Genomic DNA, 18203 nt, shown 5'->3' on the forward strand with positions numbered 1-18203 from the left:
GCACTAATCATTGGATATGATGGGCTTGCAAATGTTGAAAGGGTTCTCAAACTCATTCAAGAAAATGTTGTTTTACTTACTACTTGCAGTCATGCAGGGCTAGTGGAGGAGGGGCTAATGTACTTGGATACTATAAGCACTTTCTATTGCATCATCCCAACTATAGAACAACACATTTGCATGGTTGATTTATTCAGCCGTGTAGGGCAATTTGACAAGGCAATAAGCATTATCGTAAAGAAACCAATTTTGGAAATGTGGTTGGCTCTTTTGTGTGCTTGTAGAAAATGGATAAATTTGGAGCTTGGGAGATGGGCCACTAAGCATGCAATATGGCTGGATGAAAAATGTGCTGCAACATATGTGTGCATGAGTAATATATATGCAGCTGTTGGCTTGTAGGAGGAAGTCGACAAGGTTGAAGTTTGAGAAAGAGAAATGGAACATGGAAGATACCAGGACATTGTTGGACTGATATAGGTAGAAATGTGCATTCATTTACTGTGGGGGATAAGATCCATCCCTAAAGTGAATATATCAATGCAAGGCTAAAAGAAATTGGTCAAGGGATATTGGTGGAAGGGTATTCCCCATGTTTGCATTGGGTGTCACAAGCCATATCAGATGATGGAAAGTGAATATATCAATGCAAGGCTAAAAGAAATTGGTCAAGGGATATTGGTGGAAGGGTATTCCCCATGTTTGCATTGGGTGTCACAAGCCATATCAGATGATGGAAAGGAATATGTGCTATGTGGGCACAGTGAGAAGTTGGCCCCATTGCATGTGCTCTTAACAATACACTTGAACGCCTATACATGTTACGAAGAACAAGTGTGTTTGTGGGGTGATTGCCATTTTCCAACATTGCTTACTTCGAAGATGGAGTAGCAGAAAATTCAGGTCAAAGATACAAACCACATACACATTTTTGAGGATGGAAAGTGTATTTTTGATGAATATTGCTGATTGTAGTGCCATTGTGCAACTTTCTCTCTACTCCGGGGTTGTTGCTAGACTACAAAGACAATCAAAGTGGCTCCGATGAGTACAAGGTAGGATTTACTATCCTTTATCTGAATTTTTTACATTTTTACCTTTCTGCATTTCAGTTTCATAGGAAATAAGCACTTTCAAGTTGAGTCAAGCAGCAACTGGTTTTTTTTGTGTGGTAGCACAACCTATTTAGAAAAAAAAACTTGCTTAGTAGTGGACAGTGGATGGAGGCCCGATGGTGCCATCCACGGATGGGTGGACCCGATTAGTGGGGTAAGTTTCCCCTTTGCTAGCATCGGTAGGCATTAGTACCCAAGCAAGCCTCATTTTAGGGGACTGAGCCAATGGTTGTGCCCTACACTCATATGGGGAAAAAAGTGTTGGCTATGAACCAAGTGTGACTGCCTTCAATTCATGCTATCCAGCCCAATTGGCATAGCATGACTTGAGGGTTAGACTCATGATAGGATGAGCATGATCCCCCTGCAAGATAGAGTAGGGTCTCTCTCGATTGCTCGTATCCTGGCTTCCAGTGGAGGCAAGAGGTGTTGTCATCAATAGGGATCTGACCAACCTCCCCATGGTGGAATGGATCAGGGATCTTACACCCTGTATGGAGATTCCACCTCCGGTGGGAAGTTTAGGACTACATTTTTTCTCTCCAATTCCTAGTAGGCTGATGACCTGGCCATGTGTCCCATTTGTAGAGCTGCATTATATTAGAATGACTGAAGTTTTTTTCCCCTATTCTATCGGATGTGCTGTGAAGACTCAATTGTCTTTCTCTAATGTTATTCATACAAATGTTCCACAAATGTGCATCACTGTTGTGCTAGAGGGGAATTTAGAAGAGATGTCAAGTGGTGGATATTGTGTATGCCAAGTGTGATGCTTTTACGTAAGATTGATAAGGGCTCGATGAGCTGGTTGTTCAAGATGTAGTGTCTTTCATATACATAAGGATTTTTTAAATTACTCTTAATTTATAAATCCCTTCAAGATGTAGTGGCTTTCATATACATAAGGATTTTTTAAATTACTCTTAATTTATTTACAATAAGGGATTTATAAATTTTATAAAAATTTACAGAGGGGTGAAGAAAAATTCTTAAAATAGGTTACATAGGCTTTATAAAAGGAGCCTTGAACGCACGTGATACATAGGACTTCTACATAGTGAACCCCCCGAGACAAGATAGTCAAAATGCTTCCCCAGCATTATTGACATAAAACAATCTTTAAAAAACAGGTTTCACATACAAATACAGTTCCAACAAAATTCCCATCTTTACACATTCTTTCACATCATTTCTCATCATTCCATATCATTTCTCATTATCCCACATCAATTTACATCCAATCACATCACTCCCACATCAACTCACATCATCTCACATCAATTCACATCCAATCACATCATTCCCACATCAATCCATATCTAACCACATCATTCCCACATCAATCCACATCTATTCACATCTTTCCACATCAATCCACATCTAATCATATCATTCCCACATCTATTCACATCTTCCCACATCAATCCACATCTAATAACATTATTTTCACATCAATCCACATCTATTCACATCTTCCCACATCAATCCACATCTAATCACATCATTCCCACATCAATCCACATCTATTCACATCTAATCACATCATTCCCACATCAATCCACATCTATTCACATCATTCCCACATCAATCCACATCTATTCACATCATTCCCACATTAATTCACATCTTCCCACATCAATTTACATCCAATCACATTACTCCCACATTAACTCACATCCAATCACATCATCTCACATCAATTCACATCCAATCACATCAATCCACATCTAATCACATCATTTCCACATAATCTATATCTATTCACATCTTCCCACATCCACATCAATCCACATATAATCACATCAATCCACATCTATTCATATCATTCCCACATCAATCCACATCTATTCACATCATTCCCACATTAATCCACATCTATTTACATCTTCCCACATCAATTTACATCCAATCACATCACTACCACATCAACTCACATCTAATCACATTATCTCACATCAATTCACATCCAATCACATCAATCCCACATCAATCCATATCTAATCACATTATTCCCACATCTAATCACATCATTCCCACATCAATCCACATCTATTCATATCTTCCCACATCAATCCACATCATTTCACATCCATTCTTATCTCAGTGAATTATATTTATAATCATTTTCATAATTCATCTAGAAAATTTATTGCATAACCTTCTTTATTTTTCAGGCAAATGAATAATGCTCAAAATCCACTTTTAGCATAAAATTTATTATGCATAAATTCATTCTCTAAAGACATTAATTTTTCCATAGCTTCCTCACATTTTCTAAGAAATGATAATACTCAAAATTCCACTTTTGATATAAAAGTTATCTATGCATAAATTCCATTTTCCAATGATAAAGATTTTAGCATAACTTTCCCTTATTTTCTATGAAATGAGAATGCTTAAAATTCCACTTTTAGCATAAAAATTAATTATGCATAAATTTCATTTTTTTATTGATAAAATTTCCTCTTCCATCTGGGAAGTTACTAGCATGCACTTGTTTCGGAAAAATATATCTAAGGTCATTCACGTGCATATAGCACAACTAATTAGGACAAACGGACACTCGTTTGATCCAACAAAGAGTACCCCAAGCCTCTGAGGCTGTAAACGGGCTGTGAGAAAATTAAATAAATTTAAAAAAAACGTATTAAGAAGCATTTAGGCAATCAGACATGGCAACGATAGAGGGATTGGTAGGGATCACACAAGGACTGAACCCAAAGGAGATGACATCTTCAAGCCATTGAGATCTATGCCCCAAATGCACCTCCCAATGCCATTGGCGATATCTATAACAAGCGTGTCATCGGGTTTTACACCCCCTATCACTTTGATCCCACCGGGCTTTGGTCCCTTACCTAACATCTCCACAAATCCTATAGGTACCAACCCTTTTTTGGATGCCCACACTTTGGACATACTGACTCATCTAGGAAGGAGGTAGCCCAAGGACTCAGTGAGTCTCTCCCAACAAGAGCACTCACATATGGCCTCAGGTACTCATACAGAAATATGGCCGTACAAATTTTCAAAATTATGGGCAAATACAACAGCACAACTCATCCTGTTTAATTCATAAAAATGTTTGAACAGAGATGTGAAGCCTTTGGAAACCCAAACTGCCCCACCAAGATACATGCGTTGAACCTATGCTTAGAGGGAAAAGCTAGTCGATGGTTCATCACATTGATGCCGACTATCAAGACCAACTTCAGAACCTTGAAAATAGCCTTTATCCACCACAACTTTTCTAGAAAAGGTGATCGGTGGGAGTGCAGCAAAAGAACTCTATTCAATTGAGCGTAAACCAAATGAATCCATTGTAGACTTTATCCTTCATATAAAACTCTTGGAATCACGATGTAAGTCATGGGAGAAATTAAACAATTCTCAATTGAAGAGATGTTTCATGATGGACTTAAAGAAAAATAGCTTACACAAATTGATCATTGTATCCAACCTGGAAACATTCGATCAATGTTATAAAGAAGCAATGCGTTTAGATGACAACATGCTAGAAGATGATCATGCTATGAGATGTCCCTCATCTAAACCAAGTGAAGCAATGGAAAAAGAAAGATTGATCTCGAAATTGTCATTCCCTGAATTTTATGCAGCCTTTCTTAAAAGCTCACAACCCACATCTCTAAGAGAGAATAAGATCCTTCAAAATCAACCATCCTTAATGCCTCTACAAGTGAGAAACAAAATGCCTTGTGTTCAATGCAATCACTATGACCATCCCAATCCCTGTTGTGCATACAAGGCAACTGTTTTTCTATATTGCATATATTGTAAATCCTTTGATCATGATACTATAAAGTGTCCCAATTCATCAACAATTGAATCAAAAACATCCATCTCCCGTGCACCAAACACAAACAGTCCAAAGGGTAGAAACTGCTCTAGAAGCAGTTAATTGAACACTTCAGTGTTTCTATTGTCGTGGACCTCACAAGGTGGCATACTGCATAGTTTGGAATACTTCCATGCCCATAGTCAATAATGCCTTGCAACCCATGTGTGAATGATGTGGCATTGATCACATGTTCCAAGATTTCCCAAGATGAGTTGCTTCAATGCAACTTGTCTCACAAAATACAACTCTTAACATCTTAAGTGTACAAAATGAGCAATTGCCCACAATACCCTTGAATGTGCTTACATGCTTACAAGACAAGGCACAAGAAACAATCAAAAAGAACACAAAAAATAATACCTCAACATGGGTAGAAGAACATGCTTTAAAGCAAAACCCAAAAGAGAAAATAAAACCTTCTAAATCCAAGAAAAACAAGGAACAACAAACTATCGAAACCAAGGTTGAATTAAACAACAAGGTAAAGGAGCCTATGGAGGACATAAACCCAAAAGAGCCAAAGGCTAAAAATGATGCAGAAGCATCCATCTCAAAGGCCACCACACAAACCACAAAACCCATATGTGCGACACAGGATACAAAATCCCTAAAGAAAATTCGATCTCGTCGCATGGGCAAACATAATGAAAAACTAACAATCCAAAGAAAGTTAGAAAATGAAACAAGTTCTAGTATGGATGAAATAAGTTCTGACTCTTCACTCAGTGTACCTCATAGATCAGTCAAGAAACTAGAATCCACCCAACCACCCCAAATTGAAAATCATGATCACATGACATGTGGAACGCAAAAAGAAAGCTCAAGAGAGGATGCTTAGCTTGGTTGAGTGTCTTATAGGATCACCGGTTGTGTGATTGAACCTAATAATGCTAAACCTAAAAAAATAACCAAAATACAAAGCCTAGAGGAGTACCACTTCCCCTTCCAAGAGGAAGACATACTCTCTAACAGAAGAGTCATTCGAGACAAATTGCACGAATCATGCAGTCAAGAAAGCACGTAAGGAATTCGATAATTCCCTTACAAAATTAAAGCAATCTCTCAAAACCTCATTTGGAGGAATGCTCTTCTCTCATGGTGAAGCCAACATAACATCAGCACTTACACCTTTAAGAGGTCAACATGAGTTACACCAAGACATAAAGAGCTCCATAGAAAATAGGACTAGTTTCCAAACAGACCTCATTTAGAATTGTTAGAGGGCCAAGTGTGCCAGTGTACACATTGGGTACTCTTGAAAAAATTGAGAGCCAAAAAGAGGATAAAAGTGAATGGGAATATAAAACAGAAACGAGATCTGAAGCTGACACAAAAAATGAAACATCCATGGTTCCTTTTAAAGATTCTATCATGGTATGGTAAGATTTCCCTATAGGCAATGATGCTAAGCACAAACGCGCATTGATTAGCCCTCGAGCTAGTCATAACATGATGACTAGCTCAACGACTAATCTAGACATGATGACAATAGACACTTGGGTGTCATTGGGACAACCTAAACTTATCCCTACAGACAATGGTCTTGCAAGAGGAGCCAATGGACAAAGCATGGAAGTTCCAGGTTACTTTAGCTATGCTACTCAAACAATCAGTGCAGATGTGGAATTTACATGCCATGTTACCCTAGGTTCCCTTGAGTATGATGTCATCCTTAGTGTAACTTGGATACGTGACTCATTGTATTCAATAGACGAATCCATACAAATAGTCACCTTGAACACTCCTACAGTCAATGTATAATTGCTATTATGGAAGGAAGAGATCTTGGAGGAGCTGAAACATCCAACATATCTTACTCAAAAGATCCCTAGGATTTTGGTTGGATTAGAAATTTCAAATAAAATCACCACAGCTCAAGCGCAGCTTTATCCAACATGAGAACACAATCTCATGATCCTTGAGTTATGGGAATTATTAGGACAACCAACACTCACGCCTCATCCTGAAAGAGTTCCCTTTACACAAGACTTGAACATGCCATGTTTGGGGTACTTTGAACATACAATGTATATTAAAACTAACCCCCTTACTTGCAAGTTTTTTGTGGTTGAGTATGTTTTGGAAGTATATTTAATCTTGGGACATAAATAGACTATTGCTACCCAAGCACCACTGTGCTTTGCTAGCGATAAAGTCATCACGATGATCAACGACAAAAAGTTTACAATACCATACTGCAAGGAAGAGGATCCAACTTTAATGGATTTCTATGATGCTGAATGCAAAAGGTTACAAGCCTCTTCCACAGAAGCCCCTCTACACAATGACCTACCATCTTTGTCAATGACCAACTCCGATAAAGCATCTAGTCCTTCAACCCCATCCTCACCAACGAATTTCAATGCCAAAACCTTGCAATCAACAGCTATTCCTGAAGAAGTTTCCCCCACGCAACCATCTATCTCTCACAACAAGGAACTCAAGGAAAAGCCTCGGAGAGCCTATGTCTCTTCATCGACAAACTTCACCAAAGGAGACAACCGCATGCTCGAAAGCCTCATCATCGACAGCCACTCCACAAGAGACTCTAGCCTCATCATCATCGTCGACAGCCACTCCACAAGAGACTCTAGCCTCATCATCATCAAAAATAACCATGAGTCTCAAACCTACAGCCTCAGCACCACAAATGTGAAGGAGGGCTCACAACCTTCCACTTCTAACAAGAAGAAAAATCCACCAAGACAACAAAAATCAAGGTATCTTAATGTCAACCCCAACAGCTTCACCTAAAGTTCGACAAGAATGCAGAACCAAGCAACACCAAGCAAGTCACTCAACCACTATTGTGTGCATTCAGCACCTACACAAGAGCTTGTGTGTTCAATCAACCAACCATCAGTCGTACCTACCACCTCGATAACATTTGAGCAACAAATTTAAGAATCAATACCCACGTCTACAAACGGAGACTTATGAGTGCATCAACGAGACAGAATAATAATGCTCTTGTCACCCCTCTGGATGTGAAGCATAAGTGCACAAGAACCTATTGCTCGTATGTCATGCCCTAGCTGACCTATAGAGTCATTTCAAATCAAAAAACCATCGGGGTCAAAAATTGACAATCTCACGTGATCAAAACCTGTGACTTCAAGGGATCAAAACCTACAACTTCACAGGGTCAAAACTTGCACTTTCACGGGATTACCTTTCACAAGTTTAGGCCATTTTACGAAATAACCCTTCATGGCCTAAAAACCTACAGTTTCACGGAGACACCGTTTCATGGGATTACCTTTCACTTTAAGCTATTTAACGGAATAACCCTTCAACGACCTAGAATCCTGCACTTTCACAAAGACACCATTTCATGGGATTATCTTTCACGGGTTTAGGCCATTTCACAGAATAACCCTTCACGGCCTAAAAACCTGCACTTTCATGGGAAACACCATTTCACGGGATTACCTTTCACGGATTTAGGCCATTTCACAGAAAAACCCTTCACGGCCTAAAAACCTGCACTTTCACAGAGACACCATTTCACGGGATTACCTTTCACGAGTTTAGGCCATTTCACGGAATAATCCTTCACGGGCCAAAAAACTTGCAATTTCACGAGTTCAGGTTTCTCACAGCTTAAGAACCTACACTTTCATGATTTAAGCCATATCACGGATTAAGCCATCTCACACATTAACACCTTCCCAAAACGATCTTCAATAGCCATTATATACTTGTTAAGCTTATAGCTTACTATTCTTTTGGTTAAATTAATGTTTCAATTGCTCTGTGAGTACATATCCATACTCATGCACTGGAGGACATTTGCACCAAAGCCTCACCATCAACAACTTCCAAGTACATCTCTGGATAGGGGGGCCATGGTGGACAAAAGCCTAGTCATAGTACAACCCATCGCTTGGAATTTTCCTTCAAATTACAAACCTCTCCGAACAACGCTACCATCTTCACAAAGCAATCATTTCCAATTCTTAGTGAAGATATCTATATTAGCCTCGCACGTCAACATAATTCTTTCAACCTCGCCAACAAGTGGCTACTTCAACAAGTGGCTACTTTAACAAAAAGCAGCAACTCAATAAGAGTCTATTTGACTCAATTCTTATACTTCATGTATATCTACTTCATAAGAGCACTTAAATATACATAAAAATATGAAAAGCACATGGGAAGAAGCATGCAGGAACATGTCCTACTCAACAACATTGGACAAGAATCCTGCGACACAAAGGGACATCATCGAAGACCAATTTCTTCAAATGATGAGGAACTGAGAATCACCATCTCATTCTGATGATAATGTCTACGTTCCTTCGGATCCTTCCCTCTCTTCTCTCCCATTATTAACATCTCTTAGTTTCCCCACTAACACAAATCACATGTAACCTTGCTTATGATTGCCAAAAAAAAGGAATGAGCAAAAAAATAAATAAAAAACATGCTCACACAAATATAAAAATGCAATCACTCGCAAAAAACCCCACCCCCACCCCATTAGGAATTCCCAAAAAACCACTAACCTTTTCATTCACTAACTAGCTTTTCTTATTCCTTCTGGAGAAACAAAGAACATTGAAGGTCAATCAACATCAAAGCCATCGACAAAGCTTGTCCATCTCCCCACACAAAAGTCTTCAACGCGATCACGAAGGATGCGATCGCCCCCAAGAAGGGGGGATGTTAATCCATTCCTAGGGTGTTAACAAGATCTACCGTCATTATCTTACATCAAGGAGTCAGGATGGATACATCAAAGGGTCATACATTCAAGATATGAAGTAATAGTGTCCAAAGCTACAACTTGGACAGGCGCCCGTAATAGTGTGATGGAGTATTTATGGCGATTCCCACTTCAAGAGCATGGGGTAGCAAGTTAGGATGAAGTCCTAAGTGATGTACTTCATGGATATATTATGAGAGTAGTCATTGTAATAGCATTAGGTCTCTTATGAGCCTAAAGTGCCCAGTTGGCCACAGTTTAAGTAAGTGTGAACACTTATAGCCATGTATATAATTGAATATCTCTCATAATACAACATACTCTCCCATTGTGAAATTGAGTCTGGCTCTTGCTAATCTCTCTCACTAATGCATGCTAGTGAGTTTATGTGAGTGAAGTGAGGTGAGAGGAGGGACGAGTACCCGTAGTGCAATGCGACGGTGTGACAACGCTCGCAAGAGGCACAGTGGAATTGATTATCAAGGAGTTGTAGAGCTTGGAGACCTCGAGGGTTACGAGCTCGGCCATTGGAAAGTAATCTCTTATTGGATATGTTTCAAGGAGGGTTAGGGTGAGCCATAACATTTACCTCTCCCTTGTTACTTCTGTGATAAGCTCTACCTTCGCTAGTTACTTTTGATAAGCTCTGCTTTCGCTTTGGCAAACTAAAGCTCTCTTAACTATCAATGAAAGAGCAATCTAAATGAGACAGACAATGTTAAAGATTAATGAAAGACTTGATCTAATTATGTCAAGAATGCGAATAGGCTTTTATGAAATCACAGGCTTTCTTTAAAATAATATAGCTAGGCTGAATAGATTCTTGAAAGAAAAGTACCCCAGTCCTTGCAGCTAATTTTACTGAAGCATCTCCTACTAGCATGCCAACTCTTACAATTGAAATGGTTGCGGTAATTCAGCCATATATAAAAGAGGACATACAAAAACAAAGCATTGATGTAGAAGAGAAATGGGAAAGCACTGTGAGGATTCTTAAACAGTTAAAGCTTGCCAGAACATAAAAGGAACCTAGGATATTAGGTATAAATTCTAAGCCTGACTTCCAACTAGTCAAGAATTATCTACAAAATCTGATGATTAAGAATCTCTAGAAACCATAGAGGCAGACACTAAGCCTCCAACATTTATGTTTACAAGAAGCCCCTTTCTACACTAAATTTCTCATAAAAGCACATATACAATGGAGAGAAGATACAAGTAATGGTAGAAAATTCCATGTCTTTGAAGAAAGTATAGACAATCTTGGAAGATGGGTCATGCCACCCCTAGCCGAGAGACACCCTATTTTCTCAAGAAGATACAAGTAATGGTAGAAAATTCCATGTCCTTGAAGAAAGTATAGACAATCTTGGAAGATGGGTCATGCCACCCCTAGCCGAGAGACACCCTATTTTCTATAGAATGGGGATGAAGAAGATGACAAAGATATTTTTTCACATACAATTGGGAAAAAGGAATTCGATGACTCACAAAAAGGGTCTTTGACTACAAGAAATGACTAGCAAAGGCAAAGCTGATCATAAAAAACAAAGGAAAGGTAAATATGGAAGTAGTCCCCTTTGAAAAGCCTAAAGGATTGTATTTAATCAATCTAGATGAACTAACCATACAACAAGCTAGAGGAGTACTTGAGAGAATGGCTGCTTACTACTTCATAAAGATAACCATCGAAAGAAGGATAAAAATCAGGTAATGCTCACCCTCATCATATTATTTGAAATAAACCTTAGAACTTGGTGGTATAGATTGCTTATTGATGTATATACCATTGTGTTAGGTAAGGGAATCTCTTCCCTTTAGAAGCTTCTCCTAAAACAATTCTTTGGAGAAGAAGTAGATGAAAAGGAGCATTACAGAAATCAGTTCTTGAGGATGAAGTGTTGTGACCAAGATTTGTCAATACTAGGAAAAGATTTAAAATCTAATCTATGAGGGCCAACTTTGGAATAATTCCTTGATGAAGAATTTCTACATAAACTCTTATCCAAAGGAGCTTTTAGAGAAGGTTATAAAAGACCTTTAGACCTCAAAAGATGCAGCTAGAAACAAAGGTTTGCAACCAACTACACATTTGGAGAAGTGCACACGCGCATTCCTCTCACTCTACAATAAATGTGTAGAGACAAAAGAGCCTCAATAATGATAAAAAGCTACCACAAAATAGTAAATCTTCCAAGTAAGCTTTGTGATATTTGGAATGAATCAAAAAATCATGGACGAAAGTTTGGGACAGACACTTGCTTATGCAAAAAACCTGACCACAATAAGCATAGAGATATAAAGAGGTTTAGGTTTTTTTTAAAACTTTCTCGAAAGGAAAACCATTTAAAAGTCTTCAGAAAGAAGACTGCCAACACCACTGATGCATGTTTTCTCTAGGGCAAAAATGGCCATTATGCACTCTGCGAGGGTGTAATAGGCAGTGATGATGTTGTGGTGAAAATGGATATGGGAAAAGGTGGTGGTAGATGTGTTAGCCATGCAATTGGGCAAGAAGGTTGGATTCTCTGGTGGCATCTTCATGAAGTCCCAATGTGCCATGCGTAGAGGCTAGTAGCCCTTGGGATTGTGCAAAACAAATGTGCACAATAAATGCCCATTAGTGGAGATGCTACCTATGGACGTGCACAAACATATAACTTCTCTTGCTCCACCCCATATCAATAGCATTGGGTTATGTTTAGAGATGGTAAATGAATTTGCTACATCACACCCTTTAGTGGAGTATCCCAACCCACATGCCCCTAGGGCAGTCACTCTTCAAGAGATGTCCGTATCATGTGCGTTCAAGCCCTTGTTTATAAATTCCCTAGGGTGGTCACTCTTTAAGAGATGTCCATATCACATGCGTTCAACCCCATTTATATAAATCACCATTTTACACTTTTTTCGATAGAGATGTGAAAGGGTGTAATTGAGCACTAGTGAGTGGTCATGCTAAAGGTTATTGGTTTCACGTGAAAGGTGGCAACCATCTTCAACTTCAACCAATGTAAGTGTGTGATTCTTTTTGTTATGTATAATTCAATTCACTATTCTCTTCCATTGTTTGGTCTACTTCCTATGCATATGCAATGTGAAAGAGAGAGAGGCCATTGCTTGAACGTACTATGTGTCAATGCTTGAAGCAAGCACGACTAAAACCCATGCTAGCTTCAAAGAGCAGTACCAATGCTCAACTAGTGATAAGACAAATAAGCAAGAATCTTGGAAGCCTTTGAAGCAGTCATTGCCAACACAAACATGCACAACAAATAGAAGAGAAAAAAACAAAAGGTTTAACTAACAAAAATAAATCTTAATTTCTTTAAAAGGTCAAAACAACCTCAAGATGCTATTCACATACAAAAGGTTAAAACAACCTTAATTTCTTTAAAAGGTTAAAGGAACCTTAATAGCTTCAAGAGGCTATTCACATACAAAAGGTTTAAACAACCTTAATTTCTTTAAGGTTAAAAGAGGCTATTCACATGCAAAAGCAATTTGCATTAACTTCAAAGAAGACTTCAACAATTATTACCAAGGGTGTTCATGCAAATTGTCAAATTGAATTGAAGTATGGATTCCTCATTTGTGGTGAAAAGGAATGGAAAAATGAGAAGCTTAAATAGATTTTCATAATCATCAAGTTCATCTTCATCATCGAATTTAAAATTGAAGATGAAGTCTAAGACAAAGAATAACTTCAAGAAAATATAGAGATGAATCTCAAATAGGTTCTCAAGCTTATCTTTAATAAACCTGAAAACAAAAGGCAAAGTTAAAGAGCAAGGCACCAAAGGGTGCACACCAAGGCAAGGAGAAAGCTCTTCAAATGTCGTTCTCCTCCAATGAGTTTGATGATGACATGAAGACTCCTCCAATGAGGAGATGAAGACTCTTCCAAAGGAAGAGGAGAAATCTCCTCAAATTTCATTCTTCTCCAATGAGGTGATGATGACATGAAGACTCCTCCAATGAGGAGATGATGACATGAAGACTCCTCCAATGAGGTGATAATGACATGAAGGCTCCTCCAATGAGGAGATGAAGATTCTTCCAAAGGAAGGGGAGATCATCCCCCTCGTGTGGATGTGTGTGTGTGTGTGTGTGTGTGTGTGTGTACTTTGTAGGCTCCAAGAAGACAAAACCATGTCATGTAAAGGCCAAAGGTGTGAACGACATGAAGTGATGGGTGATTTCTATGGAGTTGATCAAAGGAATGAAGAGCCTTGAAGATCCCAAGTGTGAGGATAGTGGTTAAGTGTGAAGAAGCAAGATATGCTGGCACTTAGGGAATTCCATAAATTCCATAAAGAATGTTCAAATGTTGCCTCAAGGGTGCCTTCACAAAAATTACTAAGTTGAGTGGCTTGAAGTCTCATGATTGGCACAAGTTCTTATAAGTGTGTAAACTTTCAAGTTCTTTTATTTGAGACTTTCTCAATCATCACTGATGAAAGTTTCTTAACTCACTAATGTATGTTTGTAAATGGTGTTGCTTTGTAGTTTTTGCTTCCTATTGCAATTAAAGGCTTCATAACTAAAGGCATAGGATTCCCATTTATAAGATCGATCGATTAGTAAGATGGATTTCTTTAAAGGAGATCAACTTACAATCTATTGACCACGTAAGAATTAACTCAAATAGAAGTAGTGTGCTTAATTGGGAAGCATTTTCCAACGTCTATTCTCACTATCCAAATGCACTTATTGGTACACATTGTAGATGAGGTTGTAATAGCAAGGACTATCCATTGTTGATGGATGTTATTTTTGGAAAGATTTATGAAGACCTTAAAGGGTTTTGTGAGGCAAAGGGTAAAGCTTGAAGGGAGCAAGGTAGTTGGTTGGCTAGTTCAAGAATCACTAATATATATCTCTGAGTTTCTTTAGTTAGTTAAATAGATCCACGTATGCCTCGACTTTAGTACAACAAAGATGATGAGCACATATCTATGAGTTTCCTAGTCAAATAGATCCACGTATGGCTCGATTTTGGCATAACAAAGATGATGAACACATAGTTGGGGAGGTACCATACGGAAATGAGATCACTCTCATAAGATGGATGAATCCTTACGACATAAAATCAAACTTGAATTCTCTAGAAATGCAAAAGTGGATTAATAGGTATAAAGAGGAACATATAGAAAGAACAAATGCTAGAAGACTTTCTAAGAGAAGATATAGATATCTTCCATACCCACCCAAGCTTGCACTTCTCCTCATAGATATGTCACTTAGATGGATAGATAATACTCAAGCAAGAAAGGGATAATGGTGAAAGGATCATAGTGTGCAAGATACAAAGTTTGCAAGCGGATGCAACTGGCATATAGGTAAGTTGAAGCACATACATAATCATATTTAATTAATTTTCTCGTATTATTGCTTAAATGTTTATTGTAGTATTGTAAATTTAGAGACTATAGTCACATGGTCGTCACTTTTGCATGAAGTATATAGATAAGACAAGAATAACCTTTGATTCTAGAGTATTGGCTAACTTTCTCCATGAGAGTTGAGTGAGTGAGTGATATAAATCTTCTCGCCTCCAATCTTCTCCACCATGAGAGTTGAGTGAGTGCGAGTGAGTGATATAAATCTTCTCGCCTCCAATCTTGATTATTATGGGATCATGCAAGATATTATAATTGTAAGATTTAGGCAATTAGGCATTCTTGCTGGCATAGTTATACTAGCTCATATTATTGTTGGGTTCACAATATGGACCTTGTATGTTCAAGTAGTAGAATTCTTTCTCTTATAGCATGCACTCTTATCTTTATTTTATGGTTGTAGAGACGTAAGAAGAAAACTCAGCCGTCTCTCTCTTATGTACTTATTATCAACTCTTGTGTGTGTGTGTGTGTGTGTGCGCGCGCGCGCGCACGTGCACATGCACATAAAGAAGTTCACTTGCAAGGAGCTCAAGCTCACTCCCCCCCCCCTGCGCCCCCCTCCCCCCCCTCATTGTTCTCAAATTGGGTGATCCTTAGCTAAAGGAGTGGTAGAGGAAGAGAGCATCACATAGATAGTTCATATTTGGGCGTGTTGGATACTAATTCTCCACCCTCATATTGTATTGTCTAGGAATCGGCTAGCTCATGTTTGTATAGTCATCCCCATCATAAGGAGTAGCCATTGTTGAGCAGATCATCCTCGTCTCATGAATGGTGGCCTAGATGGTTTAGACATGGCTTGGATTAGATTTGGTACACTACCAACAAATAGGCTATATCATGCTACTACTCATTATTCCATAACGGTCCACACATGAAATAGGTTGAATTTACACTTGGAAACCTTATCTTGACATTTGAGAGGCTTGAACGAGGCCCAAGATGAGCCTGGATGGCCATTAGAGGTGGGGGGCTACAAACTAGTTTCTAATTCATCTTTATGGGCTAGGTCTATACTATGAAGAGTGGCACAATGAACTAACATGATCATGCCATGTCCGGTCCCCACGTATACAAGCCTACATATATACACGACCAACCCTTTTAACATAATTCATCAATCACTGAGACCCTAGCTTCTACTAGCATATAGTCTCCATCTTAGCACTTCCGAATCACCAAATCAAAGCTCCCTTCATAGGACCACACAGGTGTAGGGCTTTGCCATTTATTATATCACTTTAGTAATGCAATGTTCTTCAATAATATTTTATCCCTTCAATAATCAATTCAATAATACAATATTCTTCTCTATCTCTGTTATTGTGCAACTTGAGTTTTAAACTTTTATGATGTGAAAGATTCTACTTCTTGTGTGTGTTCCCTTGTATACATTGCATGTTGTATTCCCTTACAAAGAATATGGTCCTAACTTATTAGCTTGGGTAAAAGTGTTAGGAAGGGCTATCCATTGTCTCCTCTCCTATTTGGTGTTGCCATGAATGCTTTAGCATGGGGTCCTCAACACACACAAGATGAAGAAAGAGTCGAAGGATTAAGGTTGTCTTTTGGCAAATGCCACTTCTTGGAACAATTTGCACTCACACTTTCTTTATTTTTCCTTTAAAATTTTGGGAAGCCTTTTAGTGATTTTTTAATGAAGCATTAAGATCAATGATCAAAAGTGAGATAATAGTTATCTGGTCTATTGATGATGAGTTAGGTTTTAAGATTATCTAGGATGGAGAGGTAATGCCTGTTTGGGCATTCCTTTGGCTAAATGTCTTACTCTTGGGCAAAGATAGGATTGGATGCAAAAGTGGAAAGAAAATGTATTGTGTGTTATACTTCCTTTGGGAGCCTTCTAGGACAAATTTTTGATAATCAATATGGCTCTCATTTTCAAGTATTAAAGAATATCAAATTGGGAAAAACACATTGACAGCAACGCAACATCCAATATACAAACATCTGCTTCAAGAACATTATATACATCTTTGGGTGTATCAATTGACAATTCCCACATCCAGTTCCAAATATGTCCACATTGATGTCTTATTTTGTATTGCACATTCTTGCATTATAGATTAAAAGCAACTCTACTTGTTTGAAAAGCTTAATATCATACAAAAGAAACCTAGTGGCATAATCGAACCGTTTTTGCATTAAAAATCCTTTGTCCCCACACCTTTGGGCCCCAAAACACACACTCTCAAGATTTAATCCTACCTTTGCCATCTTCGTATTCTTATTATTACATCTAGCACTACCATTTCTGCTTTCTCTTCTAAAGGAGTAAATGGACACACTTTTTTTGTGAAAAGTAAATGAACACACACACACACACACACACACACACGCCTACGAGTAAAGGCATGCATGCATACATGTAAAGGCAAATTCATTAAACCCAACCCCCTTCCCCCTTCCCCTTCCCCCTCTCTCTCTCCCCCTTCCTCACACCCACACCCACCCCAAAACTCAACCTTAACTCTTAAAAAAATATCATCCCTTCTTTTCATAACTACCCTCCGCCAACTTATAAGAGCTGCGTCCCACCAAGGGGCTAGAGGGGTAAGTAGGCCTCAACTTTATCTACCATGGGGTCCTAGTTGTGGGATCTAGGGCCCCCATTGTGCCACCAAAAATCTATGGCCAATATTTGCTGGCTCGTGAAGTAATCTCGAGCAACCCGAGATTACTGTGGTCGAGATTACCCTTGGGCCGAGATTTCTTCGTGGGTCGGTGAGACGAAGGTTTTGAATATATTAAACATGATTTGCCCCTATTGCATGAAACACATATGAGCGTAATGGTAGAGCCTGCGGTTCAGACACTCGAGGTGCTGGGTCCGAATCCTAGTGGGGGGAGGGGGTACTCCGTTTTGCCCGAGATTACTATCGGCGCCCAATCTCGACCGTAGATCTATGGCAACAGGATGAGAACCGTAGATCCCGCTACTCTCATCCTGTGGTAGTTATAGCTGAGGGATTGCATGGTAGTTATAGCCGAGTGATTGCAGGGCAACCATACTTGCTTTAAAAACAAGGAACCCTTGGTACCCTTAGCACCACTCATCTTGCGTATCAACAAAAATATTTGGTCTGTTGTCGGCA

The sequence above is a fragment of the Cibotium barometz genome, chromosome 61, assembly GCF_041138505.1.
Source record: "Cibotium barometz isolate CiBa-2024 chromosome 61, ASM4113850v1, whole genome shotgun sequence".
Classification (NCBI taxonomy): Eukaryota; Viridiplantae; Streptophyta; class Polypodiopsida; order Cyatheales; family Cibotiaceae; genus Cibotium; species Cibotium barometz.